This window comes from Equus caballus, chromosome 10, assembly GCF_041296265.1.
Source record: "Equus caballus isolate H_3958 breed thoroughbred chromosome 10, TB-T2T, whole genome shotgun sequence".
NCBI classification, from domain to species: domain Eukaryota; kingdom Metazoa; phylum Chordata; class Mammalia; order Perissodactyla; family Equidae; genus Equus; species Equus caballus.
The window spans coordinates 64,416,115-64,438,825 of record NC_091693.1 but is presented as its reverse complement, the minus strand read 5'-3'; the positions used below and the strand labels follow the sequence as shown (position 1 = coordinate 64,438,825).

Sequence of the window (22,711 nt, the reverse complement as noted above, 5' to 3'; positions counted from 1 at the left end):
GAAAGAAGGGGAAACAGCTGGAGCATTAAAAACCCAGGGTAACCCACTGAGACACGGGAGCGGAAATTCCTTTGTTTAATATTTAGAAGTAAGAAACACTATACTTTCTGGCAAGAAAATCCTTGGTGTCCTGTTACAACACATTTTAAAAAAAAAAAATAAAAGCCAGTTTAGAAGGGTTTCTTGTCAGTCCTCTAAGAAAGAAGGAGAATCGAAAAGCAGTAGCACGTATTATCCCAAAGGGAGTGTTAAAAAAAGAACCCTAGCTTTCCACATTTCAAGGGGTCCCCTGAGACCGTCCACACCTCATTAAATACGTGAACAAGCACGAGATTTGGAACCTCTGGAGGCACTTCTGGCTTCGGCTGGTAGAAAAAAATGATGAGAGATTTGTGGGTCTTTGTGAAGTGGACCGCAGTATAATATAAAACCAAAATAAAGCTCCTCGGCTTGTACCAAGGGGGAAGACTATAAAAGAGGAAAACAAACCTACAATCTCCGTTTCGTTTATTTCTCCAAATTAATATTTTTCCTTGGCACAGTCTATGCCAAGAAAATTCAATTTATTTTCAGAATGTCTTCCCTTCTCCTTTTCTCATCCTCCTCTTCCCCGCTTCTCTCCTTTGTCCTTTTCTCTTCCTCTTCCTCGTCTTTCTCCTCCTCCTCCCCTTCTCTTCTTCCTTTTCCTCTTCTCCTTGTCCTTCTGTATCAGAAGTTGGCAAATTTTTTCTGTAAAGGGCCAGAAAGTTAAATACTTTAGGCCTTGCAGGCCAGGCAGGCTCTGTTGGAACTACTCAGCTGCCTACTCAGCTGTCACTGTAGCGCAAAAGCGGTCACAGACGATACAGAAAGGAAGGGGTGCAGCTGAGCTCCATCGCCACTGTTTACAAAAACAGGTTGTGGCCAGATTTGGCCCATAAGTCATAGTCTCTCTGCCCCCTTCTATGTTGCATTGGTTTAAATAAAGCTGACAGAAGAGATATAGTCATCAATAACCGTTTGGGACAACAAGATAGCTATCTGGAAGAAAATAGGTATCCATACCTCACACTTCTTTAAAAAGACCAAAGATCTAAATGGTAAGAAAATAAACAATAACAATATTAGAAAAAACTTGGCAAAATTATTTTAACACCTCAAAATAGGCAAAATCTTTCTAGCTATTTAAATAAAATTATTTTAAAATGAGAGATTCAACTACATTAAAATTTTTGCATCAAAACTGCCTTAAGCTAACTCATAAGACAAATAATAAGCTGGAAAAATATGTACAGCTCATGTCACAGATAATGGGACGACTTCCTTAACATATTGATTTCTGCAACCCGTAATAAAAATAAACCACCACTGGATAGAAAGGCGAGGAATACAAAGAGTCGTTAAATATTTTTAAAGAAATGTTTTATGTTATTCATAGTAGGAGATACACAAATTTAAATTATACTTACACACTATTTTTCACATATCAGATAGGCAAATTTCCAGATGTTTGACAAAACTTTGGATTGGCGAGACACTCTTTATATTGTTGGTGGAATATAAATTGGTATAACATCTTTGGAGGGCAGTTTGGCAATTATCTGTCAAAATTTGAAATACACATCTTTTTTAACACAGCTATTCATTTTAAAGAGCTTAGCCTGGGCAGATATAAAATGATGTCTATACAATGTCAGTTATGGTTGTACTTCTTATAACAGCAAAAAAGGGAAATGATCTGTATATTCACCAATAGGAGATTGGCTAAATCTGTTACGGGATGTCCATACCATGGAATACTGTGCAGCTGTACAACAGGAAAAAACTCTTCATGTTTTGATATGAACAGATCTTTGACACTTATTACTAGAAAAAAGAAAGCTGCAGAAGAGCGCGCATGGTGTGCTTCCAACTGTATAAAAGGAGGGCAGAATGCATGTTTGTATCTGTTCGTATAAACAGTCTCTGGAAGGATACAAACAAAACTAGTAACAGTGGCTCCCTGTTTGAAAGGGAGGTGGAAAGAATTGGATGGATGGATGAGTGATGTAAAAAGGAGACTTTTCACTGAATGTCTTTTTATTCTTTCTGATTTTTAAAACCGTTGACAACATTATTAATATCCAAAAAATAAAATCAGTAAGAATCACCCAAATAACTTGGCCTTACACACACATGCACACACCTTTGTTATCATTTTTAGACTCATAGATATTATAGTATTTTGGGTATGCTAATAATAAAATCTGTAAGAATCTAGTAAATCTTGAAAAGATTTTCTACTCCCTGTTGGAAAGATGATCAACTAGAAGGATAAACTGTCTTACCGTATGGCTCCTAGCCAGTCCATCAGAGTAGACACAAAGAAGACACTTTTATTAGTCAGCATGGTACAGAGAGGGATGGGCATTGCCTTGGGAAGCAGTGAGTTCCCCACCTCTGGGCTCGTTCAAACACACGTGTCACATGTGTTACAACAATTTCTTCTGCAGAAAGGGTAAAACCTCTAAGACACTTTCTCTATTCCAATTCTAAGATTCTGTAATTATAAGAGGGGGACATGAACACCATACGTTTTATCGTAAGTGGTAAGATTCTTTGAAAAAAGCTTAGAGATTTATGCACTTTTGAAACTACTTTGAGGATTACAAGCAAGGTGACGATGATGGAAGGAGAGCCAAGGATGAGTGGAGATGGGTGGGCAGTGAGCCAAGCCGGGTTAGCAGGAGGGCCCCGACCCAAGGACCTGCAGATATTCCCGCCAAGTTGAGCAGCCCCAGGATACGAGGGGAATGTAGGTTTCAGCATTTTGCTGGCGGAACAGAGCACACCACAATTCACCACTTTCCAGAACACTGTGTGATGTGCAGATGGGAAGTAATTTTTCAGGAAATGGCTAGAAATTATTGACACTGATTTTCAAATCACTCTTGTTTGTTCTGCTGGTGAAACACCTGGTTGCTAATGTTTTCAAGCACTGTAACCGGAAGTCTGCTTTAGCTGATGTTCATACCTTAGCTGGATACAGCATCTAATATGGTACAAGACAGTAAAGTTTTGATGAGACTAATGCAGGATGAGATCCAGTGCTCTTACAGGGAGCATTTGGAAAGATGACAGAGTTGTGGCAAATGAGTGCCCAGTAACCCTTCTCCCACCTTCTTTCTCTTTCCTACTCCCATCTCTTTCCTTTTTCTTCTTTTAATGTTATGTCTGTATGCCTCCTGAAGAAAAGACTGAGCAGTCTGTGGGGAATTAGTGCAATAGTGGGGCTCAAAAATGGTCAAAGCTTCCCACAGCCACATGTATTGTTACTTCCTACTGTGCTCTCGATGTGAAGGGAACAGTGATACCCTTCCACCTGTTGATGCTGAGGGCTAAGCCGCTAATCAGAGATGTTCAAGTTCCTGGCAGAGTTGCAACTAGATACCAGGTACATTTCATGTAGTTAGTGGGGTAAGAGAGATTTTGAGGGATTGTGGAGTTAAATGGGATGGTTAATTTTATATATCGACATGCCTGGGTCATGGTGCCCAGATATTTGGTCAAACATTATTTTGGATGTTTCTGTGAAGGTGTTTTTTGGATGAGATTAACGTTTAAATCAGTGGACTTTGAGTAGAGTAGATTGCCCTCCATCATGGGCCTCATCCAATCAGTTGAAGGCTTTAAGAGAACAAAGACTGACCTCTCCTGAGCAAGAAGGAATTTTACCGACTGACAGCCCTTGGAGTTAGACTGCAACATCACCTATTCCCTAGGTCTCCAGCCTGCCAGCCTACCCTGCAGATTTTGGACCTGCCAGCCTCAGTAATCATGTGAGTCAATTCCTTAAAATAAATCTCTCTCAGGTCAACCCTGGTGGGCTGGTGGTTAAGGTCGGCACGCTCTGCTTCAGTGGCCTGGCTTAGGTTCCTGGGGGCAGACCTACACCACTCAGCAGTGGTCATGCTGTGGCAGTGGCTCACATACAAAAAGAGGGAAATTGGCAACAGATGGTAGCTCAGGGCAAATCTTCCTCAGCAAAAAAAAAAAAAAAAAAAAAAAGAGGAAGATTTGCAACAGGTGGCTCACATACAAAAAGAGGGAAATTGGCAACAGATGGTAGCTCAGGGCAAATCTTCCCCAGCAAAAAAAAAAAAAAAAAAAGAGGAAGATTTGCAACAGATGTTAGCTCAGGGCAAGTCTTCTTTGGCCAAAAAAAAAGGTAATTTAAAAAAAAAGGGAGGGCTGGCCTGATGGCACAGCAGTTAAATGCACACATGCTGCTTTGGCAGCCTGGGGTTCACTGGTTTGGATCCCATGTGCAGACCTATGCACTGCTTGTCAAGCCATTCTGTGGCAGGCGTCCCACATAAAATAGAGGAAAATGGGCATGGATGTTAGCTCAGAGCCAGTCTTCCTCAGCAAAAAGAGGAGGATTGGCAGCAGATGTTAGCTCAGGGCTAATCTTCCTCAAAAAAAAAAAAAAAAAGGAGCCAGCCATGGTGGCCTAGTGGTTAAGTTCAGCACGCTCTGCTTCAGCAGCCTGGGTTCAGTTCCTAGGTGCAGACCTGCACCGCTCATCAGTGGCCATGCTGTAGTGGTGGCTCACATATAAAAAGGAAGATTGGCAAAAGATATGAGCTCAGGGTGAATCTTACTCAGCAAAAAAAAAAAAAAGAAAAAAATTAAATAAATCTCTCTTTCTATATATACAGCCTATTGGTTCTGTGTCTCTCGGAAATCCTGACTAATATATTAACCATGTTCTCTTTTTTTTTGGTATAACTATTTGAAATTATATAATATTTTGCAAGTGAGATTACTTACAATTTACTTCTGTATTGGGAGCTGAAGTTTAGCCCGTCTTAGTCTCTGAGTTTCAATGTCCTCATCTGTAAAATGAGAAAGGCATGGTGGAAATTGTTAGTTACTCACTAAAACCCATTCTCCCCCTCTTCATGGGCACGTTATCCTTCATTTCTCAGCCTCCTTGCAGTCAAAGTGGCCACAAGACTACGTTCTTCCCAATGGAATGTGAGCGAAAGGGGTGTATGCCACTCAGGGCCTAGGTCTCAAAAGAGTGGGTGTGCTTCATCTGTTCATTCATCTTCTCCTTTCTGCCAGGGATGTATCTTAGGGCACTCAGCTTTGACCATAAAAATGTCTGAGGGAATGGCAGAGTTACACAATGGAAGGAACTAGAATCCCTGAATGATTGTGTGGAGCAGAACGTATTGTCCGTCAACCTGCATCATTCACCTCGACGCCATTATGTGAATAAGAAATACATTCCTTTGTTCATTAAGCCACTGTATTGTTAGTCTCTTTGTTACAGTAGCTTGGCCTTTGCCCTAACTAACACAGGACGATCATAGCTACTGTCTCACTTACTTAATGGGATTTTTTGTGAGGATGAGATGAAAGAAAACAGTAAGCCTCTGTGCAACTGTTTGTCGTACTATCTTTACTTAAGTATCCAACACTAAGCTTCCTCTAGACCCCCACAGCGCCTCTGTAAAATGGGTGACACTGGACTTGATGGTCTCCAGGCACTGCCCTGTGCTTTCCCTGACTGGAAAGAGACTGCCTTGGGATAAAAAATTGTGTGAGAAATACAAAATGGCTAACAGATTTTGTTCATTATCACCAACCATATCTGGATCATATTTAGGGACTAATAGCTAATACAAACAGTGGGAAATGAGTGGCTATTGAAAGCATCTGACACATTAGGTAAACTTAATTTTACAACCATTTCACAAACTGGTGGTGATCCCTAACATGCCCATGTGAGCTACGATATGTTAAATGTCATTAGTGGTATAGACTCTGCCAGAAAACCAGGTTAGAGTGACAGGATTTATGGTTCACATTCCTGTGAGGCCACAAAATCCACTAGACCACATGAGTCTTCCAAGAGCCAGGTAGGGTACTTAGCTGATTCTCACTTTACACAAAAACACTTCCATTGCCAAAGGAAGGTATAAGAAGTCAATATATACATGTATAAAAAAGGAAGTCTTCATAATAAAACAAGCCCACATTTGAAGTAGGTAAGAGCAGACAGTAAAAAAAAAAATGGAATAGGAATGGAAAGAAAATGATTGACTGCTTTAAAGGACCACACATGGCCTCAGAGCTTTGGTTTAATTCTTGCAGGGTGAGAAAATGGAATCTTTCCTGCCCTTTCATATGGGCGGAGCGACGTCTGATGTGCCAGATGAAGGGGTTTATGAGGGCTTTGAAAAGAAATATTTTCACAATCTCATTGACACTGCTTTTATTTGGTTATCAAAACTTAGCTAGAAAGAAAAGCCATTAATAGTTCCCATTAGGGAAAGTGATCCATTAGGAAAAGTCCCAGGAGACACTTTTAGATGCGAAGCACAGTGCCGTCGACTGAAATCCAGCTGTCAGTCCAGAATGGTGAGAAAGGACGGCCTGGAAAAAATACGTGAAACTAGTTGTAACAGCCGAGTGTAACGCAAAGGAGTTTCTTTGGAATCACACACACTCTAAGCAAGCAAGTTCCCAAGGCCAACGGTTTCCTTTTGACACTGGCAGCTGCTTCTCCCAGCAATGGCTTAAGTGGAAAACCAACAGGAATCATTTTGGCAGGAAAGAAGGATCATCTTAGGTGCCTAATGAGAGAAAAACGCTGAGCTTGTTTGTAACAAGATGTAAATATCAGCGGTTCAGGGCACGTTTGGGAATTTTCATCATGCTAATAAATGTCAACGAGACCTTCTACTAATTTACCCAAATACAAGGTTGCCTTTGTCCAATGAGAGAGGGAAAAATAAAACTAAATGAAGTGAGTAATTAAACAGAGCAAAGAAAAAGAAAATGAGTGTATTTTACATATGGCTCATGAGGTTTTCTTTGGGCTGAAGAGAATTAACTGTTATGTGGATTTTATGCTGTGGGGAGTAGATGGGAATGGATCTGTGACAGAAGAGAGAAATGCGGATGAATGTGCTGCTCATTCAGACATCTCCAGTTTCTTCTTCACCATCTTGCTGAAGATGAGGCTACAAGGTAAGATATCATGGCAGCACTGAGTCTCATGGCTCTGAACGGAGAGTCAAAGTCTGGAATGAAATGTACTTTCACTTGGTCTTGTTTGTGTTGGTTAGATTTTTGTACACTTGAGTCATTGTATTAGTCAAGGTTCTCCAGAGAAACAGAACCAAATCAACAGGATGGGTGTGTATGTATTCATGTATGTATTTATTATAAGGAATTGGTTCACGCAATTATGGAGGCCAAGAAGTCCCAAGATGGGCAAGCTGGAGACCCAGGAGAGTCAATGGTGCAGTTCCAGCCTGCGTCTGAGTCTGAAGGCAGGAGACGGATGTTGTAGCTCAGACAGGCAGAGAGAGTGAATTCTTTCCTGCTCAGCCTTTTGTTCGATTCAGCCCTCAATGGATTGGATGAGGTCCACCTGCATTGGGGAGGACCATCTGCTTTTTTCAGTGCACCAATTCAAATGCTAATCTCATCCGGAAGTGCTTTCACAGACACACTCAGAATAATGTTTAATCAAATATCTGGGCAGCCCATGGCCCAGTCAATTTGACACATAAAATTAACCATCACAGTCATATTATGCAAATATTGAATTTCATATAATTTTAGGAACTCAGTACATGCTCTGCTGATGACATGGGACCTTTCATTCCCCGTGAAAATACTCGTTTATGAAATTAGCATCATGACCTGATGAGGAGAAACCATGGCAGTTCTGGACAGATCAGATCTTTCATTTATCTGTGCTCCTGGAATTGAAATGTTTGAAGGATTCCGCCTGATAGCAAGCCCCTTTATATCATGTGATCTTTTTCCCCCTACCCTGGCCACAGCTGAATGGACCAGGGAAGGAAGCAAATTCATAGGCCGACCAGCAACCTATGACCTGGCATGATAAGATGAGTTGAACCAATCAGAATGTCTCCTTAGGGAATGTGAAACAAGAAATACTGAAAACATTTGCAAATTAGCAGCAGGCCTGAGGGTGAAGTGATGCTATGAGGTAGGAGGGCCTGGGTTAAGCAAACTAAAGCACATGAAAGGGCATTATGGAGTGAGGGAGCCAGCCTAGAAAAAGGAAGAGGTCAGAGAAGTGCAGAGAGAAGCAGGGTTATTGAGGAGGTCCCCTTCTCAGAAGTTCTGTGCTCTCTGAGATTTCCAGTTCCAGTTCCTGGCCATGTGAGTCCTTACTCATTTCTTTTAAGACCAATGAGGTGTGTCTCTGTGCCTTGCACAGATGAATTCTCTTCTGTGTCACATTGCTTGTATGAGGGCCCGTATAAAGATTTCATCAGATGTGCTTCCTCAACTTTCCTTTTGCAAATTCAGGAAATGAAATACAGAAAAATCATTTGGCCTCCAAGGCCTCCTTGACCGCCAAGAGTGAGCTTGAGTCTGTCACTTATGGCTTATTGAATACTCAGCATTATATTCTTTTCAAGTTGGGCATAGAGATTAATTTTGATAATGTCCATTTCGTTTTCATTTGGTGCTTTTGTGTCATATCTAAGAAATCTTTGCTTAACCCAAGACAAACATTTTTATCCTATTTTTTTTCTAGATGTTTTATAGTTGTAGCTCTTACATTTTGGTGTATGATTCATTTTGAGTTATTTTTTTGTATATGATGTGAAGTAAGAATCTAGGTTCCTTTTTTCTCATATGATTGTCCAATTGTTCTAACACCATTCATTGACAAGATTATCCTTTCTTCATTTAAATACATTGGCATCTTTGTTGAACTCAGACTACATATCTGTGGGTCTATTTCTGGACTCCTTTTCTGTTCCATTGTTCTATATTAGGAGTTGACAACTACAGGCTGAGGGCCAAATCTGGCCCACTACCTGTTTTGTAAATAAAGTTTTATTGGAACTCAGTTAAGCCCACTCATTCCTTTAAGTATTGTCTGGTTGTTCTCATGCTACAGAAGCCGAGTTGAAACAGATTACAAAGCCAAAAATAGTTACTATCTGGCCCTTTACAGAAAAAGTTTGCTAACTCTTCATCTGTATGTCTATCCTTGTGTAATATCACACTATCTTGATTACTATTGACCTTAAACAAATAGACAGCCAGTTATTTCTCCAGCAAAAATGGGTTTATTCAGGATTAGCAAAGAATTGCAATTGGGGGTCTGCAACCATGGTGAGCCATGTGCAGGTCTCTTGCATCAAAGGAGGAGAAACTCTTATAGAGAAAGAGGAAGTTGAGAGTTCATTGGAGGAATCGAGAGTTCCATGCGTAGTGGCTTTTTGCTGGCTGAATTGTGAGGGTCTCTCATTGGCTGAGCTTCTTGCTGATCAAGAACAGGAAGTATTGGGGCAGTCCCGTGGCCGAGTGGTTGGGTTCTCCGGCTTTGGCAGCCCAGGGTTTCGCAGGTTTGGATCCTGGGTGCAGACATGGTGCCGCTCATTGGGCCATATTGGGGTAGCGTCCAACGTGCCACAACTAGAAGGACCCAAAACTAAAATATACAAGTATGTACGGGGGGGGGGGGAGGAGGGCGGATTTGGGGAGAAAAAGCAGAAAAAACAAAAACCAAAAAGAACAGGAAGTCTTTCCTCTTCCTATTGGGCTCTGCTACCGACTAGCTTGTGAGAACTCCTACTTTTGGCCTGCCAACTCCAATTTAATGAGGTTTCTGTTTATGAATTTTCATCAATAATTGTACCTTACTGCAACTTTACAGTAAATCTTGAAATCAGGTGGTATATGTTTTCCAAATTTGTTCTTCTTTTTCAAGATTATTTGACCATTCTACATTCCTTGCATTTCCATATAAGTTTTAAAATTAGCTTGTCAATTTCTAGAAAAAATTGTTCTAGAATTTTACATGGTATTGCTTTGAATCTATAGACTGATTTGGGGAGAGTTGACATCTTAACAATGTTGAATCTTCCAGTCCACGAACATGGAATATTTCTCCATTTATTTAGGTTACCCTCAATTTCTTTCAGAAATTTTTTGAATTTTTCAGTTTATATGTCTTGCATATTTTTGTTAAGTGTATCCACAAGTATTTCACATTTTTGATGCTATTTTTCTTTATTGCTTTTTAATTTTATTTTTCAATTGTTCATTACTATTATATAGAAATACAAAATTAATTGTTATACACTAATCTTGTATCTTCCATCTTTGCTCTACTTACTAATAGGGATAGGAAAATCAACCTCTTAGGATTTTCTATATAGATGATCACATTATCTGAGGAATAGAAGCAGTGTGGTTTTTTTCCTTTCCAATCTGCATACCATTTCTTTCTCCTTTCTTGAGTTATTCCACTGCCGAGGACCTCTAGTACAATGTCAAATATAAGAGATGAGAGTGGACATTCTTGCCTTGTTCCTGATGTTTGAGGAAAAGAATTTAGTCTTTCAACATTAAGTATGATGTTCTCTGTAGGTTTTTATTAGATGCCCTTTGTCAGGTTGAGGACTTTCACTTCTAGTCCTAGTTTGTTGAGAGATTTTACTACGAATAGGCATTGAATTTCATCAAATGCTTTTCCAGCATCTATTGAGATCATCGGGTGGTCTGTGCTCCCATAAGCTTTCAATCTAGTGGTGAGATAGACACCAGACAAGTGAAAACAGAACGTGTGACGTGTGACAGATAGGGAAAGTTCAGGAGTCTAGCCCAGCCCAGGGTCAGAGAAGGCCTTTTTCAGGAAGTGAAGTTTAAGTTGAGCCTAAAAGAGGAGTAGGAAATAGGTAAGGGAAAGGGGATGAAAAGCAAACAGGGGTTGACATCGTGTGACCTGAGTTCCAAATCTGTTTCTGCCGCTTTCTGATTAGGTGATGTGGAGGGTTCCCACAGACATGCTACCTCTGAGTTTTGCTCTGGAGTCATCGTCTTAGCATCCATAAGAGACACCTTTGTGGATTTTTCTCCGGATGATCATGTAGAGCTGTTCCTTACCATGTCACTCGTCACCTCTATGAAGTACCATAAAAGAATTGTGTATCTTTTAGGGATGAGAACCATAAGAACTTTACCGCAGTAGTTGTTTGTCTTCTCATGGACAACCCATCCAATTTCCCTTTCCTCTTTGTGCGCCTGGAAACTCAGAGGAGATCCAAACTTGCCCTTAAGTAACCGAGTAGGACCTTATGAGGACATGTATTTTAATTTTCTCCTAGTCACGACCTCTCTTAAAAATTTACATTTTCCTGCTCCTAACTTTGTATTTTATGGCCTACATTCTTTATATCCTATAAGCTACTTAAATACTTTATGGAACAAGATAGGTCATAAACAAATAAGCAAAAAATGCATAACAACATAGAATTAAAAGCTTTAAAGAAACCACTGCTTTATTTCCAAGTTTCTGGGACACCTAATGATCCAAGCTGTGTTCCCTCTCCCTTCTCATGGTAGCCACCTGCCCTCTCCAAACCGCCCCACTCACCCGGTTCCTCGGGTTTCCTTCCTCTCGGACGGCCTCGCCCTGTATTAGCTGTTGCTGTCAAAGCAAACACACAGACGCTTTTCACTGTCAGGGTTTTAAAAGTTGCGCTACTGGAAGGATAATAGAAAGATAATAGAAGAAGTAAACCTGAGGAAATTGTAAAGGTTCCAGAAATTTTCCAAGGTCTTACTTGTTCCTGGCCCTGATCTATACTTCCTGACTTCTTTTCAGTGTGGCATTTAAAAGTCCCTTTTGAATTTCCATTTAGCATTTTCATCCCACAGTGTGATATTTATAATTCTCTTCCCCATTAGGCCAGCTCAGCCCCTTCACAAGCTCGCCTTGCATCCTAGGGGTGCATGAAGACCGTCAGGGCCATACGGTGGGTGCCTCCCATCTTCACAGTCACCTGCTCTTATGAAGGCCTCAGGACTAGGGCTGCCCACACAGGGATGAACCCTGCTGGGCATCTTGGATCCTATACCTCTCGCTGTAACCTCTTTGCTTCTCCATAGTCAAAGCCCTACGTCTTGGGTGCAAAGTGATTGTAGTTCTGTTGTGATGGCCGTTGGAAGCTATGCTGCGGGCAGTGTAGCAGTGCTAGAACCTGGAGGGGTTGCTGAGGTGGGACAGCTGGGCGGGTGGGCGGAATGAGGCCTGTGTTGTTGGGGCAAGTGAGTGGGGGGCCTTGGTCCGTATTTGTATAGAGGACCTCTTCTCCCAAGAACTCAGAGCCGTGGATGGAGTGGCTTAGTGCCCGCCTCCTGCCCTCTTCTCTTAGGGCTCTTCTTTGGCCTGGTTCCCCCTCCCCAAACCAATCAGTACCTGGATAAGTCTCCATCTACTCAAACCATGCTTCAAAAGTGCCTTTAAAGCACAAGTTTTAGCCCAGGCTTCCAAAGATAGACGACGACCAGTGACTCCACCCAAAGAAAGCAGATAGAGTCTTTCTCCAGCAATTCTTCTTCACCGAATCCACTGTTTGCCCTTGAGAACTCCGTCTTGGGAATGTTCGATCTTTCCCTTCAGTTCCTGGATAACCTTTGTGCTGTGTGACTCTCTAAATAAACAGTATATTGCCACTGGAAGTGAATTCCCCCGGGAAATTCTGACTTCAAGTTTCTTCCTTAATGCTATGTTTTATTTTTTAAAGACACCCCAATTCCTTTTCCTTGCCAACAAATTCCCATCCTTTGCCTTTCAATAATGACCAAAATAGGAACTGAAATGGAGGCTTTGCCTCAGAAAAACCCTGTTGGTAAGATTCCCGTTGTATTAAGACACCTACCCTGCAGGCCCTCACTAAATATTTGTTGAGGATTGAATCACTAAGGGGGAGCCTGGGTACCTCGGCATGGCAGAATGTGGCCCCCAGTTACCTCCCTACGATGGAGCCAGAGGGGCTGGGGCCTCTGGGGAGAGTGCAGCACCCGGGGCGAGTCATCTGTCAGTGCCCCCATCTCATGTTTGTGTCCAGGTGAAATTAGGTTACAGTAAATACTTGGGGGCGAGTTTTAAGAAACAGAGAAAAGAGAGGTGACAAAAGCTGAACAGGCAGGTTTTCTCATGGGTGAAAAGAGGCCAATTGACTTCCCTTCTTTATGGCTACTGGTATAGTATTTTGTCTTTTTTTTGAGGAGGATCAGTCCTGAGCTAACATCTGCTGCCAATCCTCCTCTTTTTGCTGAGGAAGACTGGCCCTGAGCTAACATCCGTGCCCATCTTCCTCCTTCGTCTACTTTACATGTGGGACGCCTGCCACAGCATGGCTTGATGAGCAGTGCCATGTCTGCACCTGGGATCCGGGCCGGCGAACGCCAGGCCACCAAAGCAGAATGCGTGAACTTAACCACTGCGCCACTGGGCCAGCCCCTGGTACAGTATTTTTAACTTGAAGAAATGATGAAATAGTTGCAAAATGTTTTCATTTAGCAGAGGAACATTTTCACACATGCAAACACAACCGTGCATGTATAGTTTCACTTGACAACAATGAAACAATGTCAAAGCAGAAGTGTGTGGATGTGAGGTCAGGCAGTTCTGCCCCCCCGCCCCTCCCTCACTTGCCCCTGCCTCCCCGTGCTGTCATCGCTGTGACAGGCTCTGTAGGGAGGATACGAGGACTTGGTGCGATTTGTTTGCTGGGAAACCACACTATGTGTATACTCCACGTCCTCTCTCCTCTTCCCTCTCCCCTTGAGCAGATTTTATTTTTAATTCAGTTTTTTGAATAGGTAACACATTCACATGTTTCAAACATCAAAAAGTACAAAAAGCTGTGAAACAAACGACTCCCTCCTATCTTATCCCTCCGCACTCCGTTCCCATCCTCCTCAAAAGTAACCACAGTTATTTCTTTCTTGTTTATCCTTCTGGATATTTTTTACGCCTAAGTCAGTCACATAGACACATAGTTTATTCCTCTTCACCTATTTTACATACATGATAGCCTGCTTTACATACTGGTAGGGTATGTGTATTTGTTTTCTTCTGCATAGATTTTCCATGGTGATTCATTAAGAACTCCTTCATTCTTTTTTACAGCTAAAGAGTATTCCAGGGGCCGGCCCCGTGGTGCAGCAGTTAAGTGCACTTGTTCTGCTTCTCCGTGGCCTGGGGTTCACCAGTTTGGATCCCAGGTGAGTACATGGCACAGCTTGGCAAGCCATGCTGTGGTGAGCGTCCCACGTATAAAGTAGAGGAAGCTGGGCATGGATGTTAGCTCAGGGCCAGTCTTCCTCAGCAAAAAGAGGAGGATTGGCAGTAGTTAGCTGAGGGGTGATATTCCTTAAAGAAAAAAAAAGAGTATTCCATTGTATGGCTTTATCATATTTGATTAAATCAGCTCCCTTTGGGCAAACTTTTAGGTAGCTTCCAATCTTTGGCTATTACAATGTCTCATAAGTAATTCTTGTACAATGTGTTATTTCCCATGTGTGAGCATATCTAGACGATAAATTCTTAGGGTCAAAAGGTATATATATTTGTAATTTGAATAGATACTGCCAAATTGCTCTTCACAGAAATTGAACTACTTTATTTTCCCACCAACAATGTATGAGATGGGGCTTTTGCTAGTTTGATAAGTGAAAAATGGTGTTTCATTGTGATTTTTTTTCCCTCCAGGAAGATTAGCCCTCAGCTAACATCTGCTGCCAAGCTTCCTCCTTTTGCTGAGGAAGACTGGCCCTGAGCTAACATCCGTGCCCATCTTCCTCTACTTTGTATGTGGGATGGCTGCTACAGCATGGCTTGCCAGGCAATGCCATGTCCTCGCCTGGGATCTGAACCAGCGAACCCCGGGCCACCAAAGCAGAACAAATGCACTTAACTGCTACACCACCGGGCCAGCTCTCATTGTAATTTTTAAATTTTTGTTTCTTTTGCAATGGGCATAAAAAAAAATTTTAAAGCTACTCATTTTTTGCCTTCAATAAACTTTCTGCTTAGTCATTTGCAACTTTTTCTCTTGAATTGTTGATATTTCTTACTGATTTGTTGGGGGCATCTTTATATATTGGGGTGATGTAAGTTGTGAGTATTTTTCCCAGTCTGTCACTTGTCTTCTGATGTTGTTTATGATTTTCTCGGTGAGAAATGCATGCTTTTAACAAATTTTAATTTTTATATAGTCAAATGTATTAATCTTTTCTTTTAAAGTTTTTGGATTTTGCACCATAATTAGAAAGACCTATTCTTCCATGTTCTGCTCTCTCGTTTTTGTAAATTCATGTTTATATTGATGTTGTAAAGGAGGAAAGATAATTTTCCCTCCACCCTTCTGAATTCTTGGCTGAGACTTCTGTAATAAAAGACAGATTAACAAGAGAACAGCAAACAGAAGTTTACTGACAGGTATATCTCATGTACACATGGGAGACACGCAAGGACAAATGAGGCACTCCCTGAAGTGGCTTAGAATTCAGTATTAAAGACCATCTTAACAGGACAAGGGGAGGGGGGATGGAGGCTTCTTAGGGGAGAGTAAATGATTTTTAGGAAAGATGAACAAGTTCTTAGACGAATGGGTGAGAAGTATGATAGTTTGAGACAGTTTGTCTGGGTGTGGTGACAACTTCTAGTCTCCTCTTCTGTGAAGAGCCAGCCTTCCCTGGTTGATGAAACTCCCGGGGAAGGATTGATGACAGTTGAGTTCCCTTTGGAGGATCTATCTTCAGGCAGATGAGGGGAGTTCAGAGAAAGTCTCTGCCTGCATTGGCTGTTTTTCAAGTGCCTACAGCTCAAAATAATCAGTATCCCAAAGCGGCATATTTGGGAGTGGCGTGTCCTGAACTCCTACAGTCATATTTTGGGGCGGTATATTCTGCTATCCCTCAATGTTTTCATTTATATAGAATTTATTCTGTGTCACTTTGCTTCCAGATGGCTAGCTAGTTGTCCTGACACCATGACGCTGTGAATTGGCTAGTCCCTGCTCTTCCTTAAATGTCAGGGACACTCCCTCATCAATTGTGGCAGTCTCATTCCTGAGCAATGAAGGGCAGGGACTAACAAAACAAGACCCAGGGCAATCCTCCCATGTGCTGTGACAACAAAGGAGAAGCTTCTCCCAGGTACTAAGGCCATCCTGACTCACAGATGGTCTGCTGTCCAGGGACGTGCTCACAGGGAATCCCAAGCATTGCCCACCCGGGCCCCTCCCCCTCAACAGGGAGTGCAGCAGCTCAGAACCACTGCACTCGGGGGTGGAATTAGGCTTTGGGCCTGAATAAATAATTAGAAATTGGCTGCTGAGAGAATGTCCCCGGTGATTGCTTGCTCTGGAATTCTGCTGGGTGGCACACAGAGTTTTATTACCCAATTAAAATACAGCAGATTAAATCGTGCAGAAGGAAGATGGAGTGGGCAATAAATCTGCTGTGGAACGGGCTGTGGAAGGCCCACCCCAAAAGGCGTGAATTGATGGTTCAGAGAGAAGTGAGAAAAAGAGTAATCTGGTTTTGCCAAAAGGAATTACTAGCCAAGCATATTCTTTGAGGGAGACAGACTGTTTGCCTCGGGGAGGAGGGGGGTGGGGTTGGAGGCCTTGCACTGGGAAAAGAAAGGTAAGTTTTGAGTGAAGGCCCTGGATGGAAGGGAAGTGGAGGGCAGGTGAAGGCAGCCACAGGGAACATGAACAATCTCTCCTAGTGAAGCGACAGCTTTCTGCAACATACAAACACAGAAATAGATGTTGGTGATTCCGTGGTACCCACTGACTAGTGCTAGGTAACTTGAAAAATCATGTCATAGCAAGTTCTAAAATGTCACTGAAGTAAGAAGAGGCAGGATTGCCATGTTAACTATGTAGGGGAGGAAGACATTTCCTCCACCCACTCTAGGTCCTTCTGGCTGGGCTATGAATTAAATTCACATGAGACAGAATAACAGGAGAAAATTAAACAAGACTTTAGAACATGTATACATGGGAGAGGCTCAGGAAAACTGAGCAACTTGCCAAAATGGCAGAGGTTCTCATCTTAAACACCATCCTCAGCTAAAGGCAAAGGAGGATGTTGGGCGGGGCAAGGGGGAATCACTTACGGGAGATTACCAGAAAAGCACAGTAAACAAGAGTAAGGTTATTAGGCAGATTTAAGTCCTTGCCTTCCGCATTGATAAGAGTTTCTAGAGATAAGGTCATCCCCCCTTCTTCCTGGTACAGAGAGGGAGACACCCTTACAGATGGAGATTTCCTTTACAAATGTAAATGTCTCCTGCAAAGGGTAGCTCCTACTTTTCAGAGTTTCTCTCATGTCTGTAGTTTTAAAAGTAACCAGTCCCAAATAATCCTCATGCCAAAGAGAAATATCTTAGAATGGCCAATCCCAATCCCCCACAATTATCCGATGAAATATACTTTTCCTGTTGCATTAGTTTGCTAGGGCTGCCATAACAAACCACAACTGGCTGGCTTCAACAACGGAAATTTATGGTCTCACAGCTCTGGGGTCTGGAAGCCTGAGATCAAGATGTCGGTAGGGTTGGTTCCCTCTGAGAACTACAAGGGAGGGATCTGTTCAAAGGTCTGTCTCCTCGGTTGGTAGGTGGCCATCTTCTCCTTATGTCTCTTCACATCATCTTCCCTCTGTGCATATCTGTGTCCAAATTTCCCCTTTTATAAGGACATCAGTCTTATTGGATTAGGGCTCACCCTAATGACCTTATTTTAACTTGATTACCTTGATAAAGACCTATCTCCAAATAACGTCATATTCTGAGGCAAGTGGAGACTTGAATTTTTGGGGCACACAATTCAACCCATGACACTTGACTATCGTGAAAAATAGCAACTGTTGACGAAAATAATCCATAACCAATCTATAAATGAAAATTTGGGTGAGTTTATTCTGAGCTGAAATCTGAGGACCATGGCCCGGGGGCTTTCTTCCCAAAGGAAGAAAGGGCACCAAGGAAGTGAGGTATACAGAGTGGTTATATAGCCCCAAACAGGCTGTTTCACATATGATTGAAATGTCCCTCCCACAATAGTCACAAGATTTCCCTGTCAGCACAGTGCTTGATGGACACAGCAGGTAGTGGGTCTGCTATCTCAGAGGGCATAGCAGGAGGCAAGTCTATTGTCTTGAGCTGGGTGGTCACAGGTGAGCGCAGCAGTCAGTTTCTAGCCTAAGGAAAGATGCTTAATCCTTAAAGAAATGCCAAGTTGGGAGGGGGAGGGAAGTTGCACCTTTATCTCAAGGGCCTTTGTTCTTGCCATAGGGAATATCTAAAGCAGATATACAATGCATGCTCAAAGGCCATGGTCAGGCCCTTTTGGAAAGACAAGGTCAGGCCGAATTAGGTTTATACCAAATGGCTTCCTCATATTCTCCAACATATCCTATTGCTTGCCGTTTTTATTTGTCACAACTATCTTATTCATGTGTGTAGCACTGTTACCGAAACTGAAACTGAAGTGGGTTCCCTCCTGGCGAGTTAAATCAGACTCTCCACCAGGAGTAGTTGTCTCACAAAGTAAAGTATCTTTGCAGCAAATAGGAGACCATGAGGAATCATTTCCAGACTCATGGTGTCCCTAAACAAAGGGAAGCAGGGACACTGATTTTGGACGAGGAATGAACATTCAAAAGGGAGAGGTGGGTATTCGCTTGCACAGGCTCAGTTGGAAAACATGCTTCCACATACACTGCAGGTTCCGGTAATAATGCCTAAGCTCCTTCTGGAGAGATCTTAGCATTAAAAACAAGGCAAAGTTCTGTCGACGAAAATAATCCATAACCAATCTATAAATGAAAATTTGGGTGAGTTTATTCTGAGCTGAAATCTGAGGATTATAACCTGGGTGAGTCTTTCCACAAAGGAACAGAGCACACCAAAGAAGTGGGGGTACATAGGGTGGTTATATACCTTCAAAGAGGGTGTTTCACATATGATTGAAATGTCCCTCCCACAATAGTCACAAGATTGCCCTGTGGGCACCGCACTTGATGGGCACAGCAGGTAGTGGTCTGCTATCTGGGAGGGCGTAGCAGGAGGCAAATCTATTGTCTTGAGCTGGGTGGTTACAGGCAGTGGGTGTACCACGAGGCAAGTCTTTTGTCTTGAGCTGGGTGGTCACAGGCGGCCGCAAGCAATCTGTTCCTAGCCCAAAGAAAGATGCTTAATCCTTAAAGAAATGCCAAGTTGGGAGGGGAAGAGAAGTTGCACCTTTATCTCAAGGGCCTTTGTTCTTGCCATGGGGAATCTCTAAAGCAGATATACAATGCATGCTCAACGGCCATGGTCAGGCCCTTTTGGAAAGACAAGGTCAGGCCGAATTAGGTTTATACCAAATGACTTCCTCGTATACTCCAATATATCCTATTACTTGCCATTTTTATTTGTCAGGTCTTAGGCGTAGATCTCATGGTGAGACTTGATCTGGTTCAGTGTGGTTAGTGATTGACCCACCCTTGAGTTCCTCCGGGAATTAGTCAGTGACACACCACCTTCCCCGCCCCACCCCCAGGGCTTGTGATAACATCTTTTTCATGGTTCTCATGAGCCAGTTTGTGGTGCTGGGTTTCAGCCCACTGGAGAGACCCTGTAACTGCAGCCGTAGGTACGTTTGCTCCTGTTTGGTACTTGGTGAAGGGGCCAAGCTTGGGTTGTTCTTATCTTGAGGGTGAGGAGGTAAATATTTCTCCTTGGGAAAGGTGAAGATAACTGTGAGCTTCCCTTTCAGCCTTGCTGAGGGCTGCCAGATGTTGTGTTTGAGACCAGTTGGTCTGTCATTTTCACCTTCTGAAAGGAATTCATAGTGTATCCATATATGAGTTTATTACATACATCCAAGATTTTAGTTGGAACCATCTGGCTGCCCTCGTCTGGCCTGGAGCTTGGGTCTACTGCATTTCTAGCCATTGAACAAAATGAAGCACAGACACTGGAGCAGTTGTTTTTGAATTGTGTCAATATTGATGCCCTTGCCTTCGTCCTGCAGCAAAGCAGATTACTGATGCAGATAAAAGTCTGTGCCAGACTGCTGGGTGCCTTGGAGCTTGACCCTGAACCCCGGCCCGTATCTGTCAATAGGGGCAAGACTAGCTCCCCACACCCCAGCTCACAATGTTGTACCTGACACAGGTAGGTCCCCTAGTCTAGAAGTCATCTTTGATTGCTTGTCAGTATAAACTGATTCCATTCATTCATTCAGCAAATAATGATTGAACAGCCGCTCTGTGCTAGTCACTCTTCCAGGTGATTGGGATACAGTGGGGGTCAGAAGTAGGACAGCTGTCCTCATGGACTCATAGAGTCTACGATCTGGTCAGGCCAAACAGTTAACATCATAGATAAGGTGATAAATTCTAAAAACAATGAAGCAGGGCAAGGCACCAGGAACGTGGGCCTCGGGGAGAGCTGCAATTTTCTCGAGGAGGAAGTCTCAAGAAGATGACATCTGAGCAAAGACTTGCAGGAGGGGAGGAGGCTAGCTTTGTGGCTGTTGGGGGCAAGCATTTCACTAGAGGGAGCAGTCAGGGTCTCTAAGTTCCTAAAATGGAGTTTGCCTAGGGAGTGTGTAGAAGAGCTAGGAGGCCATTGTGGCTGAAGGGGAGTTATCCAAAGGGAGAGCAATAACGAGGCGGGGTGGGTGGTGAAGCAGAACACATCCTTCTAGGCCATCAAAAGGACTTTGTCTTTTATCTTAAGGGAAAGAAAAACCATTGAAGCATTTTGAGCATAGGAGATAAATGAACTGAATATTTTGCACCTTAACAGAAGGTGCGTAAAGATCATTCTGGCTGCTCTGTTGAGAATAGATGGTAGGAAGGTGAGGGCATAAGCAGGGGGAACAGTTGGGAGGCCCTTGCTCTAACTTAAGATGATAGAGGCTCAAATTGGGAGGAGCCCTGGTGGTGGTAAGTGGTTAGAATCTGAATGTATTTGGAAGGTGGAACCTAGAGGGTTCCTGATGAATTGGGTGATGGAACGAGAGGAGAGGAGTCATGGAGGACACAAAATATTTGGCCTGAGTATCTGGAAGGATGGAGTTGTCATCAGTTGAGAAGGTGTGGGCTGTAAATAGAGCAGATTATGGGAGGAGGATCAGGAGTTCAGCATGAGATGCCCATCAGTTCTCATCAGAACTAAGTAGAGATGTCTAGATAAGCTGTGACCTCATCATTCACTCCTGGAAAAGTGGCACGTTTAAACAAGTATGGTCCCAAAAGGCAAAGTAGAGAGATAGGTGGTGCTACAGTCTGAACGTTTATGTCTCCCTGAAAATTCATGTGTTGAAATCTTAACCCCCAAAGGTGATGGTATTAGGAGGTAGGGCTTTTGGAAGATGCTTAGGTCATGAAGGTGGAGCCCTCATGAATGTGATTAGTGCTATTACAAAAGCGACCCACAGAGCTCCCTACCCACTTCTGCCATGTGAGGATGCACCAAGAAGTCTGCAACCCGGAAGAGGGCCCTCGCCCAACCATGCTAGCACCTTGATCTCAGACTTCCAGCCTCTAGAACTGTGGGTAATAAATTTCTGCTGTTTATAAGCTACCCAGTCTGTGGTATTTTGTTACAGCAGCCCAAATGGACTAACACAGATGGATAGAGAAACAAGACATCATTTTCTTTATTCTGGTCTCTTAAAGGGCGTCAAAGAAGATCCAAGTCATAGTCCCTAGCAGGCCCTCTCATGTCTCTTTTTTTTTTTTTTTAAATTCTTTTTTTTTTTTTATTAAGATTTTTTATTTTTTCCTTTTTCTCCCCAAAGCCCCCCGGTACATAGTTGTGTATTCTTCGTTGTGGGTTCTTCTAGTTGTGGCATGTGGGACGCTGCCTCAGTGTGGTCTGATGAGCAGTGCCGTGTCCGCGCCCAGGATTCGAACCAACGAAACACTGGGCCACCTGCAGCGGAGCGCGCGAACTTAACCACTCGGCCACAGGGCCAGCCCCTCTCATGTCTCTTTTTGTGCCTCCACAAACTCTGTTATAATCTACACTTTCAGAAGCTTCTCACTGGCCACCACATCTCAAACCACTCTTTCTTTTCAGCCTCAATGTCTTGGCTCCCAGCTTTGGGGTCTCTTCAGGATGTAGATTGCTTAAATCTCTTTGAACTTGAAGATATCAGAATATGCCATTCCAAAATACGCCGCTTTGACACAAGGTTTATTTTGAGCCGAAGGCAGTTGAGAAGAAGCAGATACAAGAAAAGCTCTCAGCCCTTCCCTTATTTGCCTAAAAGCAGGACATAAATTTATAAAGATGTCCCTCATCCTTTCTCTACCAAGAAGGACAGAAGTTAATCATCATAAACAACTCTACATCCTTATCAGCCCAGCGATGACCAAACCTTATACTAGCTAATACTAACCCTCATCAGTCATTAGTTCCCGGATATGTGTACCTTCCCACAATTTGCCACACCTAAAAACTCAAAGTCCTTCCCTTTGTGTTGTCACTTCTCTAAAAACGTATTGTTCCTTTGTTAAGATGCTATATAAGCCCAAGTTCGAACCACCCGTTTGAGTTACTCATCACTGAAGGCTCCCAAGTGTACGCGCGAAGCACATGTTAATAAACTTCTGGCTGTTTTTTCTCTTGTTAATCTGCATTTTGTCCGTCTAATTTACAAAGCTCCAGCTGGGGAATCTAGGAGGGTAGAGAAAAGAGGAATTTTTCCTCCCCTACACACTCATTGCCTGCTTCTTTGACCTCTCCATCACACAATGTCCAGGAAGAAATGCAGCAGGAATGGCCTGTCCTCAGAGGCGAGGGTGCAACTGGGGAGAAGGGAAATTGGACCAGAAATGTGGGGACTTCTTATTGGTAGATTAAGGGAGCAGACAAGTC

At 42.9% G+C, this 22,711-nt stretch overlaps 2 long non-coding RNA genes across 2 annotated transcripts; one reads left to right on the top strand and one right to left on the bottom strand.

Annotated features, from left to right (window-relative positions):
* Nucleotides 1-642: 642 nt before the first annotated feature.
* LOC138915815 (uncharacterized) lies at nucleotides 643-1,580 on the bottom strand. Its single transcript, XR_011422128.1, has 2 exons — nucleotides 1,449-1,580; nucleotides 643-729 (listed from the first exon to the last, which is right to left on the bottom strand). It is a non-coding gene; the product is annotated as an uncharacterized lncRNA (long non-coding RNA).
* A 7,731-nt stretch (nucleotides 1,581-9,311) lies between these two features.
* LOC138915814 (uncharacterized) lies at nucleotides 9,312-14,860 on the top strand. The gene is made up of 4 exons (XR_011422127.1): nucleotides 9,312-9,473; nucleotides 13,045-13,282; nucleotides 13,952-14,046; nucleotides 14,534-14,860. It is a non-coding gene; the product is annotated as an uncharacterized lncRNA (long non-coding RNA).
* Nucleotides 14,861-22,711: the final 7,851 nt, after the last annotated feature.